Source organism: Podarcis liolepis (assembly GCF_965112155.1).
Source record: "Podarcis liolepis genome assembly, chromosome: 4".
NCBI lineage: Eukaryota > Metazoa > Chordata > Lepidosauria > Squamata > Lacertidae > Podarcis > Podarcis liolepis.
The window spans coordinates 41700643-41717056 of NC_139558.1; the positions used below are offsets into that span (position 1 = coordinate 41700643).

The following is a 16414-nucleotide window of genomic DNA, read 5'->3' on the forward strand; positions in this document are numbered from 1 at the left end:
TTTCAGTCGTGAAATTGAAAACTTCTTAAAAATTATTTTTGGGGAAAGAAGGTAGAGTCTCCCCACCTACCATAAAATAACTCCTTCATCTGCTGCACATGTGACCTCTCTTGGGAGAACTGGTAAAATAGGCAGGTGTGTAATTTTGGGAGAGGAGAAAGAAACCCTTCAGTGTCTAGAAAGTGCAGTGGAAAATGAAGACTTAGGTGTGAAAGTGTCTGTGCTGGTAGCAGCTCATTAACAAACTTAACATGAGGATTATTCTCACAAAGAGCTGCAATTCTAGGTGGCAAGTCCCTGTGAAATCAGTGGGACTGGCTTTTGGGTAAACATCACCTGTTTACACCAGGTGATGGGGAACCTGTGGCCCTCCAGGTGGTGTTGGACTTTTAACTCCCATTGTCCTCAGCCAACATGGCCGATAAGGATGAAGGGAGTTGTAGTCTAGCAACATGTGGGAAGGCTACATGTTCTCCACCTCCACTTTGACATTATGGCCGAAATGGAGAGGGTGTGTCCAGGAGTTATTTAAAATAGGAAAGTTCACATGCTACATACTTTTTTTCAGGGGGAACTCACAGGAACTCAGTCCCGGCACCTCGCAGGTGGGTGCCATTGCCATTCTAAGAGAACGAGGAAGGTGTTCATCACCTTCTTTTTCATCATCATTCTTCTTCTAGAAAAATAGCACTGATCAGAGGCTTCTAGTCATGATGGCTGTATAGTTCCCTCTAGGATCTGATGTGGCCTGGATCTGAATATCAGTTGCTGCGCAACAGATCCGCTCATATCATGCTATCTATCTTCATCTGGGCATCTGCTTGGCCACTGTGATAACAGGATGCTGGACTTGATAGGCACCATTCTTTTTATGAACCTACCTGAGCCTTATGATTGGCATCAATGACACTGGTTATTTGATAGGCACCAAAAACGCAACCTTTTTGAGGGTGGTACCCTGAAGTGGTCCAATAAGCTCTTCCTCATTTTCGGTTTAGACCGTTGTTGTTTTTATTTCAGAAGGCATTTTTATCATTGATTTCTGCTGGATGTTTTTTTAAAAAATGTTGATTCTTGTTTTATTGTATGTTTTTATATTTTTAGGATGTGGTTTATTTGAAGCGTGTATTTTTATTTTTCTATTGTGGTTTCATTTTGTAAACCACTTTGAAAAATCTGGCACTGTATAGGACAGAAAAGGGGAGCAGGTTCATTTAATTTTCTCCATGCCATTATAGGATACCCCCAGTCTGGTGTGGGTGTGAGTGGGTGTTCTGTGAAACATCATTGATGCAAGAATAGAGCATTCGTGGTGGATTTATACTGGGCTGTCCATGCATCATTTCCTTTTATTAGTTGTTCTGTGATGAGTCTCCATTGTTCAGCCAGCCGCTTGAAGCCGTTTCCTGGGGCCACTGTTGTATGCTGGCAGCTTCTAGGTGCCACACATGAGAGCTGAGTGCAGGGTGGGATCCAACAGTGGACAAACTATTATTTATTTATTTATTTATTTATTTAAATTTGTATACCACCCTATACCCACAGGTTTCAGGGCGGTTCACAGGATAAAGTTACAATATAAAAACACAGAATACATAATCAGAATAAAAACAGAAAGAATCAAACAACCCTCCCACCAAAAAAAACTCCACACACTTTTAAAAAGGAGACTGAACATACAAACCAGTTAAAAACAAATGATTTTTTAAAAGAAAATAAAAAATAGAAAAACAGTTTAAAAGAATGTAAACTACCCCAGAAGGGAGCATGTTTTGTTCTCTACCAAAAGTACTACCCCTTCCCTAAACCCCCCACCCCTTTCAGATAGTAAGCAATTGTAAAAACAGGAGTCGGAAGGTAAAAATAAGTGGGCAGTTTTTCCTAATGGGAGAAGTGGGGGGGGGGAGTGAAGATTTATCTGTATTTTTCATAATTCTGTTAACTTAATGATTGGACTAGGCAGCGCACCACAAAACAGCCAAGTCTACAAATGGCATGAAATCATTTAGGATGGTGAAATCCCAGGCACTTTGTGAAGAGTTCCAACGGATCTCTCCAGACTGGGAGACAAGGAGGATTCTGTGTCAGCAGTGTGATTCATTTTGAGTCCTAACAACAACAACAACAACAACAACAACATTTTGTGTATGCACTTGAAGTAGTTTAAATTGACTGTGGGACATATTATGTGTTATGATGATCATACATTTCAAAAAGTATGCTTAAGCTAGCCACTTTTACTTAGAAGGGAAAGTGATTCAAATTGGGAGCCCATGCCAATTGCCGGCTGGCTGCTCATTGTTTCTGAAGGTACCATTAGCATTAACCAGCTCTGCTGGGGGCTGTTTGGGCAAAAAAGTGTTGTGGGTCCTGATTCAGATTGACAGCACATTCTGGATTGGGGTCCCACATAGTTGCTTCTCTTTCAAAATGTAAGTAGATAGCTCAAGCACAATCCCCCCCCCCAAGAATAATGTTATGTGTAGTTTGTAACATCTGACCACTCTGGAAAGAGACCTAGTAGTTTGTGGTTGAAAGGCTATTGGAGGTGTCCTCCTTGGCAATGGGAGTAATGGGGTATAACGCAATGTGACTGCTCGGAATGCTTTTGACAAAATTCTAGTCTCATTGGAGCCATGGCTACCTTTGTTGCCCTACTTGCAACCAATATTTCACCCCTTTTGGGGTAGCATTCCATTATTAAGGATACATGGTAGGACATTTAGAACATAACGAAATTGACTGCTAAAGTAGTTGATTTATGAAGGGAAATTACTGAGTGCTTATTAGCTAGGTGCTTTATTATCAACAATAAGGCTCTGCAATTACTGCTGTTTCTTTTATTAAAAATCATGATGGGCCTGTTTTATTTATGGAACATCAAGAATGTGTTAGATTCCTGTGAAATAAAGCTTCACAGCAGGCCGACAAGGGAGGCAATTATTTTTGCATGTCTCTTGCAGATGAGTAAACAGCGCAAGTGACTTCTCCGTGGTGACACAATAAGTTGTAGGCAGAATGGCGATTTGTATGTAGGACTATTAACTCCTTGACCTGTGCTCTAAATTGTATGACAACAATACCATTTGCCTGAACAAAGGTCTGTTGAAATCCATGAACATTTCTCTCTGATTGAGGACGTCAATACTTGTCAACCGGGTCACCAGTAACAAGTCGGTCATTTATTTAGCCCATACAAGATGTGCATTGTCGACTCCAGATGAAATCAAGAAAATGCAGAAAGCTCTTTTCCTCTTGAGATCTCTTGGTATTGTTTCCTTTCTGTGCTGTGGCTATCCCATCCACACCATAGTATTTGGCATTGTATTGTCCAGGTCTATTAATAATGGACTGCTGTTCTATAGGTGGAACAGTTTTCTCATTGAATTCCAAGAGGGGAGGGGGAATAGCTGTATTTTGGAGCAGGAGCAAAATGATGGAATGATGTGGCACCTCAAAGACTAAGTGAGTCCCTCTGGAATGTGCTTTCGCAAGCAGTGGCATCTGCTTGCAAGTGAACAGTGGAAAAATGAGAAGGAATGATGAATTTACTTTGCCGAAATGCTTTCAGAAGTCTGGGCACTGCTCTGAACCTGCTCAAAGAGGAAATGTTTTAGCTCGGGATGACTCACTGCCAACTCCATAGAGATGCAAACGCCAGTATTCTTCCATCTTTTTGAGGATGTGATCAAACACAGTGGTTTCGCAACCAATGTCCAGTCAATCCTGTGACTGTCAGTTGAGAGGATCAAAGTATGATCTATGACCAGGCATGATGGAATTTGTAGTCCAACCAGGACCTAAACCTAAATTTCCAAAACTGTTATTCTGACATGTGAGAGGTGCTGAGATTGCAGTCATGGAAAGGAAGTAAGAGGCAACAGAGTACAGCTAATTCCATTCAAATATTGCAGTGGTTCAGTCACATAATTCTATGCGTATCTTTGTGGCTTATTTTAAAAATTAATTTGCTTATGGGGCTTGAAATTAGAAGTGTGGTAAGCATATAGTAAACTACCAGAAGACCTTAATTTCACATCTGGTGGAAAGTTGCATAGTATAGAAGATGATTACTTTGACTCTGGGCCACCAAATTCAACACACAGCTAGCTGCTCTCAAGAATATACCAGGTAGCAGTCACCACCCTGCCTGTGCTCAAATTTTACTTTTCCCACCCATGATGACTTTTTTAAAAAATACATTTTTATTAAAAAAATGTCATCCTTCCTCTAAAGAAGGAACAACCATGCATGGGAGGTTAAGATGAGAGAGGTTGTCCCAAGACCACCTAATGAGCTTTATAGCTGAATAGGGACTTTACCAGGGGCAAGAGCCACTGTGGTGTAGTGGTTAGAGTGTTGGGCTTGGTCCTGGGAGTCCAGGATTCAAATCCCCACTTGGCCATGAAGCTCACTGGGTGACCTTGGACCAGTCGCTGCCTCTTAGCCTAACCTACCTTCATAGGGTTGCTGTGGCAATTAAAGGAGTGGGGAGACCCATGTATGCCACATTGAGCCCGTTAGAGAAAAAATATGGGATATAAATGAATGAATGAATGCACCCTTGCCTCCCTGGTCCTCATCTGGCACTCTTGGTTTGGTATTGTGGCAGAGTTGCTAGACATTTCAGGAGAATATCAGTCCCACTTCTCTTGATTTTTAAAATTCAACGTAATCTCTGGTTCTGTGGGGTAGTAAAATGCATCACATTTGCTTTCACAGTAGCTACTGAAGTCATGGAGGGGGAATATGACCTCTTAATAAATTTTTGAAGTCTGATCCTCCAAGTTCTTTGTTGAAGCAAGCTTTGTAGACATGAATGGAACGTGTGCCAGAAAAGCCATGTGAGGTTACGCATCCTGGCTCCCCCTCCCCCCGCTCCCACACATTTCATGTTTTCAAAGAATTCAAGGGAGGGGGGGGGAGGGCAGCCAACACTCAACACTTCCTGCTACATGTGGCACCAGCTCAGAAAATTATAGCAGTACGGATGGAATGTGCAAGATAAGGATTCACGGAATTACTATAATTCACTTATCAACCTGATTTTTCAACAAGCTGTGCGTGCAATTAGCATGATTATACATATAGATTGAATAACTGTATGTGCAAATAGGAAACTCTGCTAATTTGCAAGCACAATTAGCCAGTTTGGGTGTGCAATCACAGTAATTGTGGGGGCCTAAATAGTTTTGTTTGTGTTTTTTTAAAAAAACAAAAAGCCCCCCAAATTTGTCTTAAGTTTATAATGGTTCGTGCCCTCAGAGAGACATCACTAATTAAATATGAAAAGCAGCACCAAGCAAGCAAGCAAGCAAGCAAGCAAGGAAGGAAGAGAAGTTCACTGGCAAAACATATCCTTGCACGCAGAAAGCCCCAACTTCAAGCCTCAACAGCCTCAGTTAAAATGCACGCAGCAGCTGCGAAGGACAAATGCCTCTGACTGTGAGAAGCTACTACTAGTTGGAGTGGCAGGGTTGGTCAGCGTCCCCTCAACTCCAGCCAGCATGGCCAATGCTCAGAAATGACAGCAGCTGTGGTCCAACATGGAGGGCACCATGTTGTGTATTGTGCACTAGGGGCCCACATGTGCCACCAGTCTGGCTTGGTATACCTGCCCTAACATTGGTTTATCTCTCACACACATGTCATGCGAGTCCTCTCATTTTTCCATTGAGCGTACTATAGTTTAACATCACCCTTCCCCGTCCTTTGGTCTAAATCGCTTCTGCAAAAAAGAGATCCCAGTATTGCTTCCCAATGTCTCTGCTCTCCCCAAAGCTGTATCCGTTTCCAGTGGCTTCCAGCACTTTTGATGAATGGTGTGTTGGCCAGACTTGTTTTCTTCAAGTGGGTGTATTGAAACTTGACTCTCTAATAGTGTTGGTGGTCTGTCAGTTCTTTATCTGAGTGGAACACAAACCAGCTGTTTGTTGCAATTAGTGGCCATCTATTCTAAAACATCCAGCTTTGGTTTCTGTCTAAGAAGCCTCTCCTTTTCACAGCGTCGTTTTCCTTTTCCTCTTTAATTAGCTATCCTTTCGTTCTGCAGCTTGTCATTTAGCCAGTTTTTGGTGGGAGACAGGGAGGGAAGATTTATAATCGACCAGGCAGGTTTGTCAGGTATTTGGTATGTTTTATATAATGAATGTGGGTTATGGAATTTACCCTTTTATTGTGCTTTTAATACTTTGTTGGAAGCCGCCCAGTCAGATGGGTGGCATATAAATAACAATAAATTATTCTTATTACCTAAGAATGTGTAAGGTGTTATGGTTTTTTATTTACTCATATTTATATCTTTCTCTTGCATGACATTTACCATGCACAAATATTTATCGGGGTACACCATGACAGGATGCAATAACCTGCTTGTCTTTGGCCTAGGATCTGATAATCAGAGACGTTTCAAGGAACTGGTATGTGTCTGTCTATATCATGTTAAATTGGAAGGGGGACTCTTATTCAGCCCAAGGGTATAATGTCACATTTCAAGGACAGTTTTCAGCTTAGCAAAAGCACTGGAGATGAGCTTGAAGTAAGGCTGGTGAGGAATGTGTCTGGGTAGAACCTGAAAGTCTGGATAAAGAGGCAGTATCCCCCCCACCCTGATACTTGAGGTTGCCCATCCCTACATTTAATATTTAGTAGGACATAAGGATGGGAAGCCTGTAACCCTCCAGATGTTGGTGGACTACAACTTCCATCATCCCCTTGACCATTGGCCATGTGGGATGGAGCAGATGGGGAACTGGAGTCTATCTTCATGTCAGCTGCATTTCTGTGGTTTGATCCTGTGACAACCACATATGAATGATGTTGCTGTGTGGACAGGGCAGATTGTATGGTGTTTTTCCTGCATAATTGGCAACCTCCCTCTTGGTGGGATACCAATTACACATGAACAGCCCATGCAATCTGCTTGACTCTCATAATTGTATCATAAACACAGTCAGTAGCAAGACATACAAGATTGCATCTCTCCAAAGCAATGGCAACTTGGCTGCAAGTAAAGGGACCTGATCCCGTTCGTTTCAACAGAGCTAATTGAGCAGTTGTAACATAGTGGCTAAAGAGCTTGAGCTGCAAGCTGGAATTTCAAACCTCACTTCAGCCATGCAAGCTGCTATGTTTTAGCCTTGATCTCCCACCCCATATGAAACATGGAGATAATACTATGAACCACCTCAAAAGAATTGCTGCAATAATGTATATGAAGCACTTACAGATCTGTATAGTTGTTAATTAGTATTCATTCATTTAAACCATACACACTTAGCTTTTTTTTGTAAATAAATATCTTTAAAGTGGATTGCAGTTTATGCTCCATAGGTTATTGTGCTGTAGCATAGCAATATATTAGCAAGACTATGAGGCAACAGTGATATAAATCCAATAGTTTTGTCTTTGTGCTGTTGTTTTTATTAAAACACCCATATTCTTGCTTTGTGCCATGACAAATGCTTCTGTGTATGTATAATCACAAGGTGTTTTCACAACCTCATTTGAAGGGCTACAAAGAGAGAGAGAGAGCCATTTCCTGATGTTGAATAGGTCACATTTTCTCAGAGGAAAAAAAGGGGCCTCATGGCTGCCTCGTTGGCAAACCCTTCTGAGACATCCTTCTCTTGGACAGCTGGTTCTTTTCACCTTGCAATTATAAACATTTTGATAATAGGTTTCCAGTTCCCATTTTAAATAATTATCCATGCTTGTTGAAGCAGAGGCCTCAAATAGGAAGATCGTAACTTTTGATCCACAGCCTACTGAAAGAGCCACACTGGGGTAGGTGGGTGGGATGAAGTAGCAATGCTACTCTAGAGCAAGACAAATAAAATATTTATTTTATCTCTCAGGTTAAGGGAATAAAAACCATTGTGTTAACAGCACACACACACACACACACACACACACACACAGAGGAAAAACCTGACCATCAAAAAACAGAGCTCCTAATTTCACATTTTGCTAGGTTAAAACCTTTGCCTATTAAGGAAGAAGATAAAACTATTTTTTTTGTTGGGCATTTTATTTGATAATATGGAATTTATATGTTGATATGGGTCTCAAAATGTTTCAGGGAAATGTAACCTGCTTAATTTTTGCCAGTCCTATGAAATAGAACAGGAGCCCTGCAAGGAACAGATAGGCAGCCATAGCTGCCATAGGATTGCAAGATTAAATCTTGCTTACATGGGCAGAGCTTCACTTGCATTCTTCAGTCAAGCTAACAAAGATGAGCTGTAGACTGAGTGCTCTTGTTTACTGTCTCTTGAATAAGATTTTAGGACGGATGGATGGAGGAAGAACACATGTAAAGTACTGCAGTTTAGTTAGTGAGGTCTGTCATGTGATCTCAGAAAGGCTGGAGAACCATTATTTGTGGTGCAGAGGATTCATTTGTAGAACTCTTAAATAGCAGGGCTGGAAGATACTGTACCCGAGAGCTAGTGAGTGTACAAATGAATGTAATGAGGGAGACATGCTGGGATCGTCCCAGTTACAGTGTGCAGCACACTCATGCCACACATGGTGGAAGGAAGGAAGGCGGACCAATGTCAAAGATGTCTCTAGGTTATGGACTCAGTTTAGTACAAAACATGCCTCCACCTTAAGCTAGGAAGCTATGTCATGGGATACAGTGGCATTTATCTAAGTATGCAGTCATTCAGTAGCAATATGGGGATTAATATGTTGACCCTAACTATCTCTGTGGTGGCCAGCATTCCACTGCAATAACAATGATAAACTTTCAGAGCAACCCAGCTGTGTGTGTGTGTAGAAGCCATGGTGAAGCAACAGCCACTGTCTCTAGAGTCTTGCTGGCCATCTGTGGCCGGGGTGGGGCATGGGATGGCAGCTCCAGACTGGTGTAGTTTCCAGGCCTCTTTGGTGGGGGAGGGGGACATGGCAGGAGAATGTGGGGACTTGGGATCCATTGGATTCACAGCTGTCCCAGACATGCCCCAACACCCCATTTTGATCTGCTTCTGGCAGGATATCTACACACTTGGACCATTCCAGCGTGCATCCAGTGGTGTAAGTGCTGCTTTATATGGTTTAGTTGGCTGAATGCCAACCGCAGGGTTACAGCTTTAATGCAACTTGAAGAAATGGTGCCTGAACTTTCTTGTTTTCCTTTTCACACCCCATCCTTTTCTCTCTCCAGACATGCCTACTGTGTTGTTAAGCCTGGAGGCAGGGCCTGTGTTTCTATTTAATCTTTGGTGGACAGATGTACTTTATTCCCTTTTATCTTGAGTGACTGACAATGAGTTCTGTAGGGAATTGAGGCACGGCAAAACCTTTCAAAATATGCTCTGAACAAAGGTAAAGGTGCGATGGGAAAAAACGGCACACCCATCACTGGACATGGTGATGCAATTGCATCACCTTCACCTCTGTCTGTCACCCCCTTCCCCAAATGTTTCCAGTCCGAGTCTGAAGTGGAAGTTAACATATGAACCTTATCAGAGTGGGATAAATAGTACATTGATCTGAGTAGTGTCTGCTACTGCCTGGCTATGGTTTTGCAAACCTTTAGACAGGGTTTTTTAAGCCTTCCTGCCTTTGTAAGGAACAGATGTGGTTGTATTTCACCTCCCACCAACCCCTGACAATTGCCCTTGCTGGCAGAGCTTGATGGGAATCCCCTGGGCATTTGGACCACAGATGCTCTTCTGCTTTACATAGATGCCAGTGATTGAACCAGGACTCTTCTACATGCAAAGGATATGTTTTGTCACTGGGCTGCGGCTTCTTCACTCATGGCCATGGGGGAATAGCATAGGCATGAGATGATATTGGGAGTAGCTTTCTTATTGCTTCACGGCAAAGGTGATTCCTTCTTCTAAGGATCAGAATTTGTCAGATTCCCATGGCCCATGGCAGCTATGCTTTTATGTTCAGGAGCACACCCTTCATCCACAAATTACCCCTTTCTGCCAGAATCCTCCCACTGTATCCCAGGCACTTTCTTCTGAGACCTTTTCTTGACCCCCTTTCTAGCTTTTGAAGCGTCTTTCACTAGCACCATTCTTTCTTTCTGCCTTTGAGAATGCTGCTGTTCCTAGCTCAAAAACTTGAGATGCAGGAGGTTCTGAAATATTGAATAGAGGACACCAAGGTCATATGGCCAAATGTGGCAGAACCAGCATGGGTTTCCCAAAAGGTGGTTCTTCATCCTTTCCGTTACCCATTTTTTACTTCTCTTGGCTTGCTGGACGACAGCAGCAGTTGCTCCTTGGAAATTGGTATGGTTACCCACTTCACTGTTAGCGTTCACTGGCATTATTGAGCTGCATCCTCCATTCCCCCACCCATCAGCTTTTGTTATGTGTTCAAGCATTCAGCCAACCCTTTAGTTGACTTTAAATTTTACAGTAAGGAAGAGCCAAGAGCACACAGTTCGTAGTTCAAGACAGACCATTCTCTTGTTCAAATCTAATTTTGGTTAGTTGGTGGGTGGACAAAACCTTTTCTTTACTATTGCTACATTTGAGTTCTAGGGACCCTTCCTGGTTTGCAATGCACTTTTCATCCTAAACAAAGTTACAAAAAAATTGAGCAGTTATTGGTCAAATCAGTTAGTAGAGTATATGCTCCTTGCCAGCATAAGCAAAAAAACATTTTTATAGTATATTTCCTGAATGACTAAAAGTTCTTCACCTTCAACCACTGCATATTTTAGCAATCGTTTGTAGCATGCTCGTAAGACAGGCTGGTAATACCTTCCCCATATTACACGTGGGAGATTGAAAGACATGTTTTATGTCTGTTTATTTACATTCATATCCTGCCTTTCTTCCATCATGCATCCCCAGGTGGTGGACATGTGGTTCCCAGGTGGTCAGCTTTTCCAAGCAATGGCTGTACTCAGACCTGCTTTGCTTCAGCAAGGTACTGGCCTCATTACCTGCGGAGTTCACAGACGAAGTGAAAATCATAGCTAATATTCTTAATCACTTGATAGGAGCTGAACATTTGCTCACGTTTTTGCAGAGAGAGGCCACACAAAAAACCCCACCTCTGCTCCCGCTAAGGGCTTTATTTAATGTTTTGCTCACGCAAGGGTATTCCCTACTCACTCTTCCCTAGGGCAGCTCTTTTCACTCCTGAAAGCCTCCCCTGAGTTCTGGAGACAGAAATATTTTGTTCTGCTTGCAGGATTTGTGACTCGTAGGGTTTGGGACTGTTGAGGGAGGGTGGAAGGTACAGGGGCATAAAGGCTATGAAGGGATACTATTAATTTTTTATTAAAAAAAAATTTGCACAGCAGCTTTTGCCAGGTAAAGCCTGAATTACTTCATTGGGTTAGTTTGGTTATGCACCACTAAATTACATGCTCAAGAGGAAAAGAAACTAGCCTGGCGTGCTGTCCTCTACTATAAAACTAAATGTGAAATAATGTCTGGTTGGAGTCTCCATTGTTGAAAAGTCTGTACTTGTTCTGTTATGAGATATTAAGGAAGAGGGATGAGGATCGCTAAGCACTGGCTGTGCTAGAGAACGCTTTCTTCATTTTGTTGCACTTCAGCATTTTCAATCAATGACTTCACTTGGGGCAAGGTTCCAGGGACAACAGAAACTCCTTGTTGCAATAGCTCCACTAGCTACCGGTCCATTTCCAAGCACAATTCATTGTGCTGGTTATGTCTCACAAAGCCCTGTACAACTTGGGTCCAGGCTTCCTGAAGGACAATATCTTGCTATAGGAGCCTGTCCAGGCTTTGAGAACTTCCATTGAAGGTCTTTTTCTTGGCGCCACCAGCTTCACAGGAACATTTACTGAGGACAGGCCTTTGACCACTAATGGGTTGTTGTTGCAAGGTCTTCTTAGGGTGGCTGATGGGCTCCACCCCCTCCTCCTGTGTTCATGAATGGTTTTTGCTAGGATTATGTATTTATTTGTGTGTTGTTGTTGTTTTAAAAAATCATGTTGATTGTGTGTTTTAAGCTGTATTTGTTCTAAGATCCTATATGGGGAAAAAGGTGGGATATGAATAAAATAGATAAGGTTGAGAGCAAACTCCTGCTACATTATATTGTTCTTTGCTGGAGAGAAACTGCACGGTAAACCTCCCCAATTCCATATGAACTGATGTTGATCTTTGGAGGCCTGGTTTCTTATAACTAGCCTTTTGATGTACCAACAGTGCCTACAAAAGTCAGGGCCTTCTCAGTGGTGGGGCTTGGTTTATGGAGCCAGGAGGCCTTTCTTGGGAGGGAATCCTCTCATAATGCAGTTCAGATGGCTATTTAGTTAATACCCTGCTGTTTGAAAGGCCATTTGGGACAGAGGGCAACTAGTTGTCTTCATGCTCTTATGGAGGTCTGTTGCTTTATGTGATTACATTGCTTTCTTGGGCTTGTATATATTATGCTTTTGCATTGATGTTAAGTTGCCTAGCAGATCCTTTGGGATGGAAAGGTGAGAGGTGAAAAATGTTAAGTAAAATGGATAAACTAAATGAGTGCTATTCATACACAACTCTCACTGTACCTCCTTGCATTGCTCATAAGCAACCCCTCGGTGACTTGGGTTTGTCAGCCAGAAGGCAACAGCATGGGGGACAGGGATCTTACTCTGAATTTCTCCCAAACTGCATGCAGGGGTGTCTGAGACCCACTTCACCTTGGCTTTAACCTCTGTCAATGTTTCCTGTGATCTCCCAATGCCATAAGGCATTAAAACAAGTCCCAGCATGTTGAAGAAATGTTAACAGCACACTTCTTACGAGTGTTTTGGTACATGTTAATTATAAAATCATGCAGCAGATTTTATTCTCTGCCAACAGCTCTGCTTTTTCATTTTAAAATGTCATTCTTGTCTGCAGAGATCAGTGTCTGCCTTCCTTTTTTCTTTCAGGCCTCGGAATTGACTGTCAAAGAGAGATATAATACATGCTATGCTCTGATCAGAGACACCTTCTTTGTGTGTTTCTTTAAAATAACTTTATTTCCTTTATATTACAAGGAAAGCAATTCTGAGTAAATATTTGAATAATCTTAGGGAAGGAGTAGCCGTGCTGTCTTCATCCTGCATCAAAATAGTAGATTATGTGACTTAAAGTCCCCTGACCAACATGTGGAGGAAAGGGAACTGCAGTTTATGCTGGGCAGACAAGGAGTGTGCAGTCTAGTGGAGACCAAAGCAACTTACCAAGCCAGTTTCAAGGAGGCAAGTCGTATGCTTCACTGAAGAGTGTGTGAAATATCCACTAGAAATCATACATTTATTTGCAGCCACGAAGCATGCCTTCATATCTTGAAAAGTCGTACATTTATGGTCACACAAAAAAGCATCGTTCTTAAAATGCTAACATGAAGTTTGGAGGACCAGTGCTCTAGCAGTATGAATGTCATGGACTAGGGATGGGGAATGTGTGGCTGCAACTCCCGTATGTCCCAGCCAGCATGGTCAATAGTTAAGGATGACAGGAGGGCCCAGGTTCCCCATGCCTGGTGTGGACTATGCTAAGCTAGATGGACCAATGGGTAAGGAAGCTTTATGTGTAATGCCGGTTGGAAGTCTCTAATATTGGCACATGTTCAGCTGATACCAACAAACTGCATACACTGTGAGCAAACTGGTAAAACTAAACAGAGGAAATTTGGTGAGCACCAAGTTAAGTCATGGCCAAGATCCACTTCTACATGGGCCATGTTCATCTGTGAAGAGCTGGAGAATAAAGTGATGAGTTGTCTGTGTGAAATAGACATTAATTGCCAGAAAGAGCAAGAGAACAAGAGAGTGCTTTCATATTGTCACTCACAATCAGTGGACCATGTTTGTACATACAGTTCGTTCAAGTCATTGGCTACTGGCTAATTAAGTAATCTGAGCTCAAACATGCATGCATGGACTTCTGTGCAAAATCAGCAGGTTTTAAGGTTTTAACTAATGTACTTGGGTTTTGTTGATTTTAATAGGGCTTAAAACTCAGCCTTATGCATGTTTACTCAGAAATAAGAACCAGCGAGTTCAGGAGGACTTAGCCTTTGAGTATTTAGGGTTGCCACCTTCGTTCTGCTTTGTTTGTTTTCCGGATTGCATGTAATATGTAAAGCTGGAGCTCAGATTTCAAGTTGCTTTTATTTCCTTGATGCAAGAAGGGGGGAGGGAATTGAATCCTCCTGTTTTATAAACACAACAGCAAGTTCTCAATGTTTGCCAGAAGGGAGCAATTTTTATCCTTGTTCACTTAGATGTAACTTTGGATGGAGAATTTACTGTAAGTGAACCCAAGCTCTGGGAGATGATAGGAAGCTGGTCAGGAAAGTTTCACTGTTTTTCCTTCCTGACTTGGCATATTTTAATACTGGTCCAAAAAGAGTAATCTCTTGATCTCACTGGTGATTAATAGAAAGACTCTGAATGAACCTGATCAACCACCTTCCTCTGTCAAAGCCCAACTGTGGCATTCTTGTTGTTTAGATCCCTACAGATGTAGGCTTATTGAAAATCTCATTACTTTTTACACTCCCCACACACTTAATGGTGGTGTAGTTTCCTGTGATTGAAGCCACATTTTTATATGTGTCAAAATCAGTTCAGCAGTTAGAAAGAAAATCATAATATAGATTGGATCATATTTCCTAAGTGGATGTCACCAGCTAATTCCTTTGTTATACCATTTAGCTACACAGGATTAAGAGTGTGTTTACCATTAAGCGGTTACATATGGGTCTTATTAGTTCGCACACTCTGGCATGACTTTTGACAAATATCTTGTCAAACAGGTTAACGTTTCAAAATGACTCTCAACCACTGAACTTCAAGGACCCTTAAAAAAACCAAAAACCTAACACTTTGTCATTGAGGAGTGCTGAGGAATACTGTACTATTTTAGATTTGAAAGGCCTTAGCTTTTTTTAAAAAAAAAAACACCTCTAAACGTTTCTATGCTTTCTTTAATGGTGGTGAGGATGGGGGTGCAAGACAGAGAAAGATAATGACTTAATTGATGAAAAGAATCCAGCATTATCTTGTTCTATCTTCCTTCTCTAGAAAGCCTAGTTCAGTCTCTCTCTCTCTTTCCCTCCATCCTTCTTCGCCTCCTTCATCTGGAGTGGACTCTTTTTTTTCCTTTTTAGCATTTTAATTAGAGAAAAGCTTTCAAGAGCCTCTGTGCGTAGTTCTTTGATCTTGGCTCTGTATGCTGCCTTGTGGTGTTTCTTTCGCCTGCTTGGGTGCCTGTTTTTGGACGCATTATGCAAGTGCCTTGGTCCAAATTACATGTCGGGAATGGCGCAGCATGTTTCTTTATCCATCTCCCCTCCACTTCCTACTGCTTATTTTTATTTAGTGTCAGGATGGGACAGCTGTATACAGAATCAAAGCCCTGTGGTCTTGGGTGGAGGAGGCATGGCGGTGGCTGCCAAACGTGTGGTGAGAATGGGACAGGAGAGCTAGATGGCAGCAGAGATGTAAGAAATGTGGGTCAGGAATGACTATATAGGAAAGTGTCAATACTCTGCTGGGAAACTGAGGATGAACAGGAGTCATATTATGTAATTCCCACCCCCTACCCCAGTATTCTGGAACTCCTTCCTGGAAAACTTATGTATATTGAATTACTGTATTGCAAAGTGAGCTTGCGTACTAGTTTTTGTACCAAAAGCACAAATCTTTTTGCTATAAGCTACCCTAGCTTATGACACCTGAAATGTATGAGACATGGCTATGCTAAGCAAGTGGTGTCTTCTTCATACAACAGGACTTCCCCTTCCTTTCCTCTTCACAGCCCACACCATGTCAGCTCCAGAGGGTCCTCCAGACCTTTGAGGGAGATCTTGGACAGTGAGCAGTGAGATGGTGTTGGATGTAGCCCACCCTATTCTTCTGTCCGTTGTTTTAACTGATTTTACTACTGTGTTTTTATTTTGTTTTAGCCCATCCTGGGACCTCATGGTGAAGGGTAGGTATGAAAACCAATAAATAATAATAGTAATAGTAATTATCTGTCCGACTTGTGTTGACAACAGCATTGCTGTATTTAATTTAAAGGAATAAGATGATGATTGGTATGCATGGCCAAGGATTCTGTTCCTCTCCAATCCCCGCCCCCCGTGATTCTAGTTGTAAGATTGGCATTTGATCAGGAGTGCATTGCCAGTTTGGATACTGGAGATAATTTTAATGGCTCTGGCAGGTGGCAAAGTACCCACTCTTCATTAAGCAGATGCCTCTCAATATATAGTCTCTCCAAGGAGGAGAAAACCGTTTGGTAATCTGGGCTGAGATTCTCCCCATCCTTCCTCTCTACTGTAGAATGTGGTAGGAGCAATAGTACTATTGTCCTTTTATGTTGGATGGAGCTACTTTGCATCAGTTTCAGGGACAAAGATTGTGTAGAGGTGATACAGGATAGCTTGGAGAGAGCACAGTCAGAATTGGAAGCCAAAACACTGG

General features: G+C 42.1%; 1 protein-coding gene across 2 annotated transcripts in view; it reads left to right on the plus strand.

Moving 5' to 3' along the window:
- Positions 1–16414, plus strand: part of NHS (NHS actin remodeling regulator) — a 236975-nt gene that overhangs the window by 37996 nt on the left and 182565 nt on the right. The gene's annotated exons all lie outside the window — the stretch shown is intronic.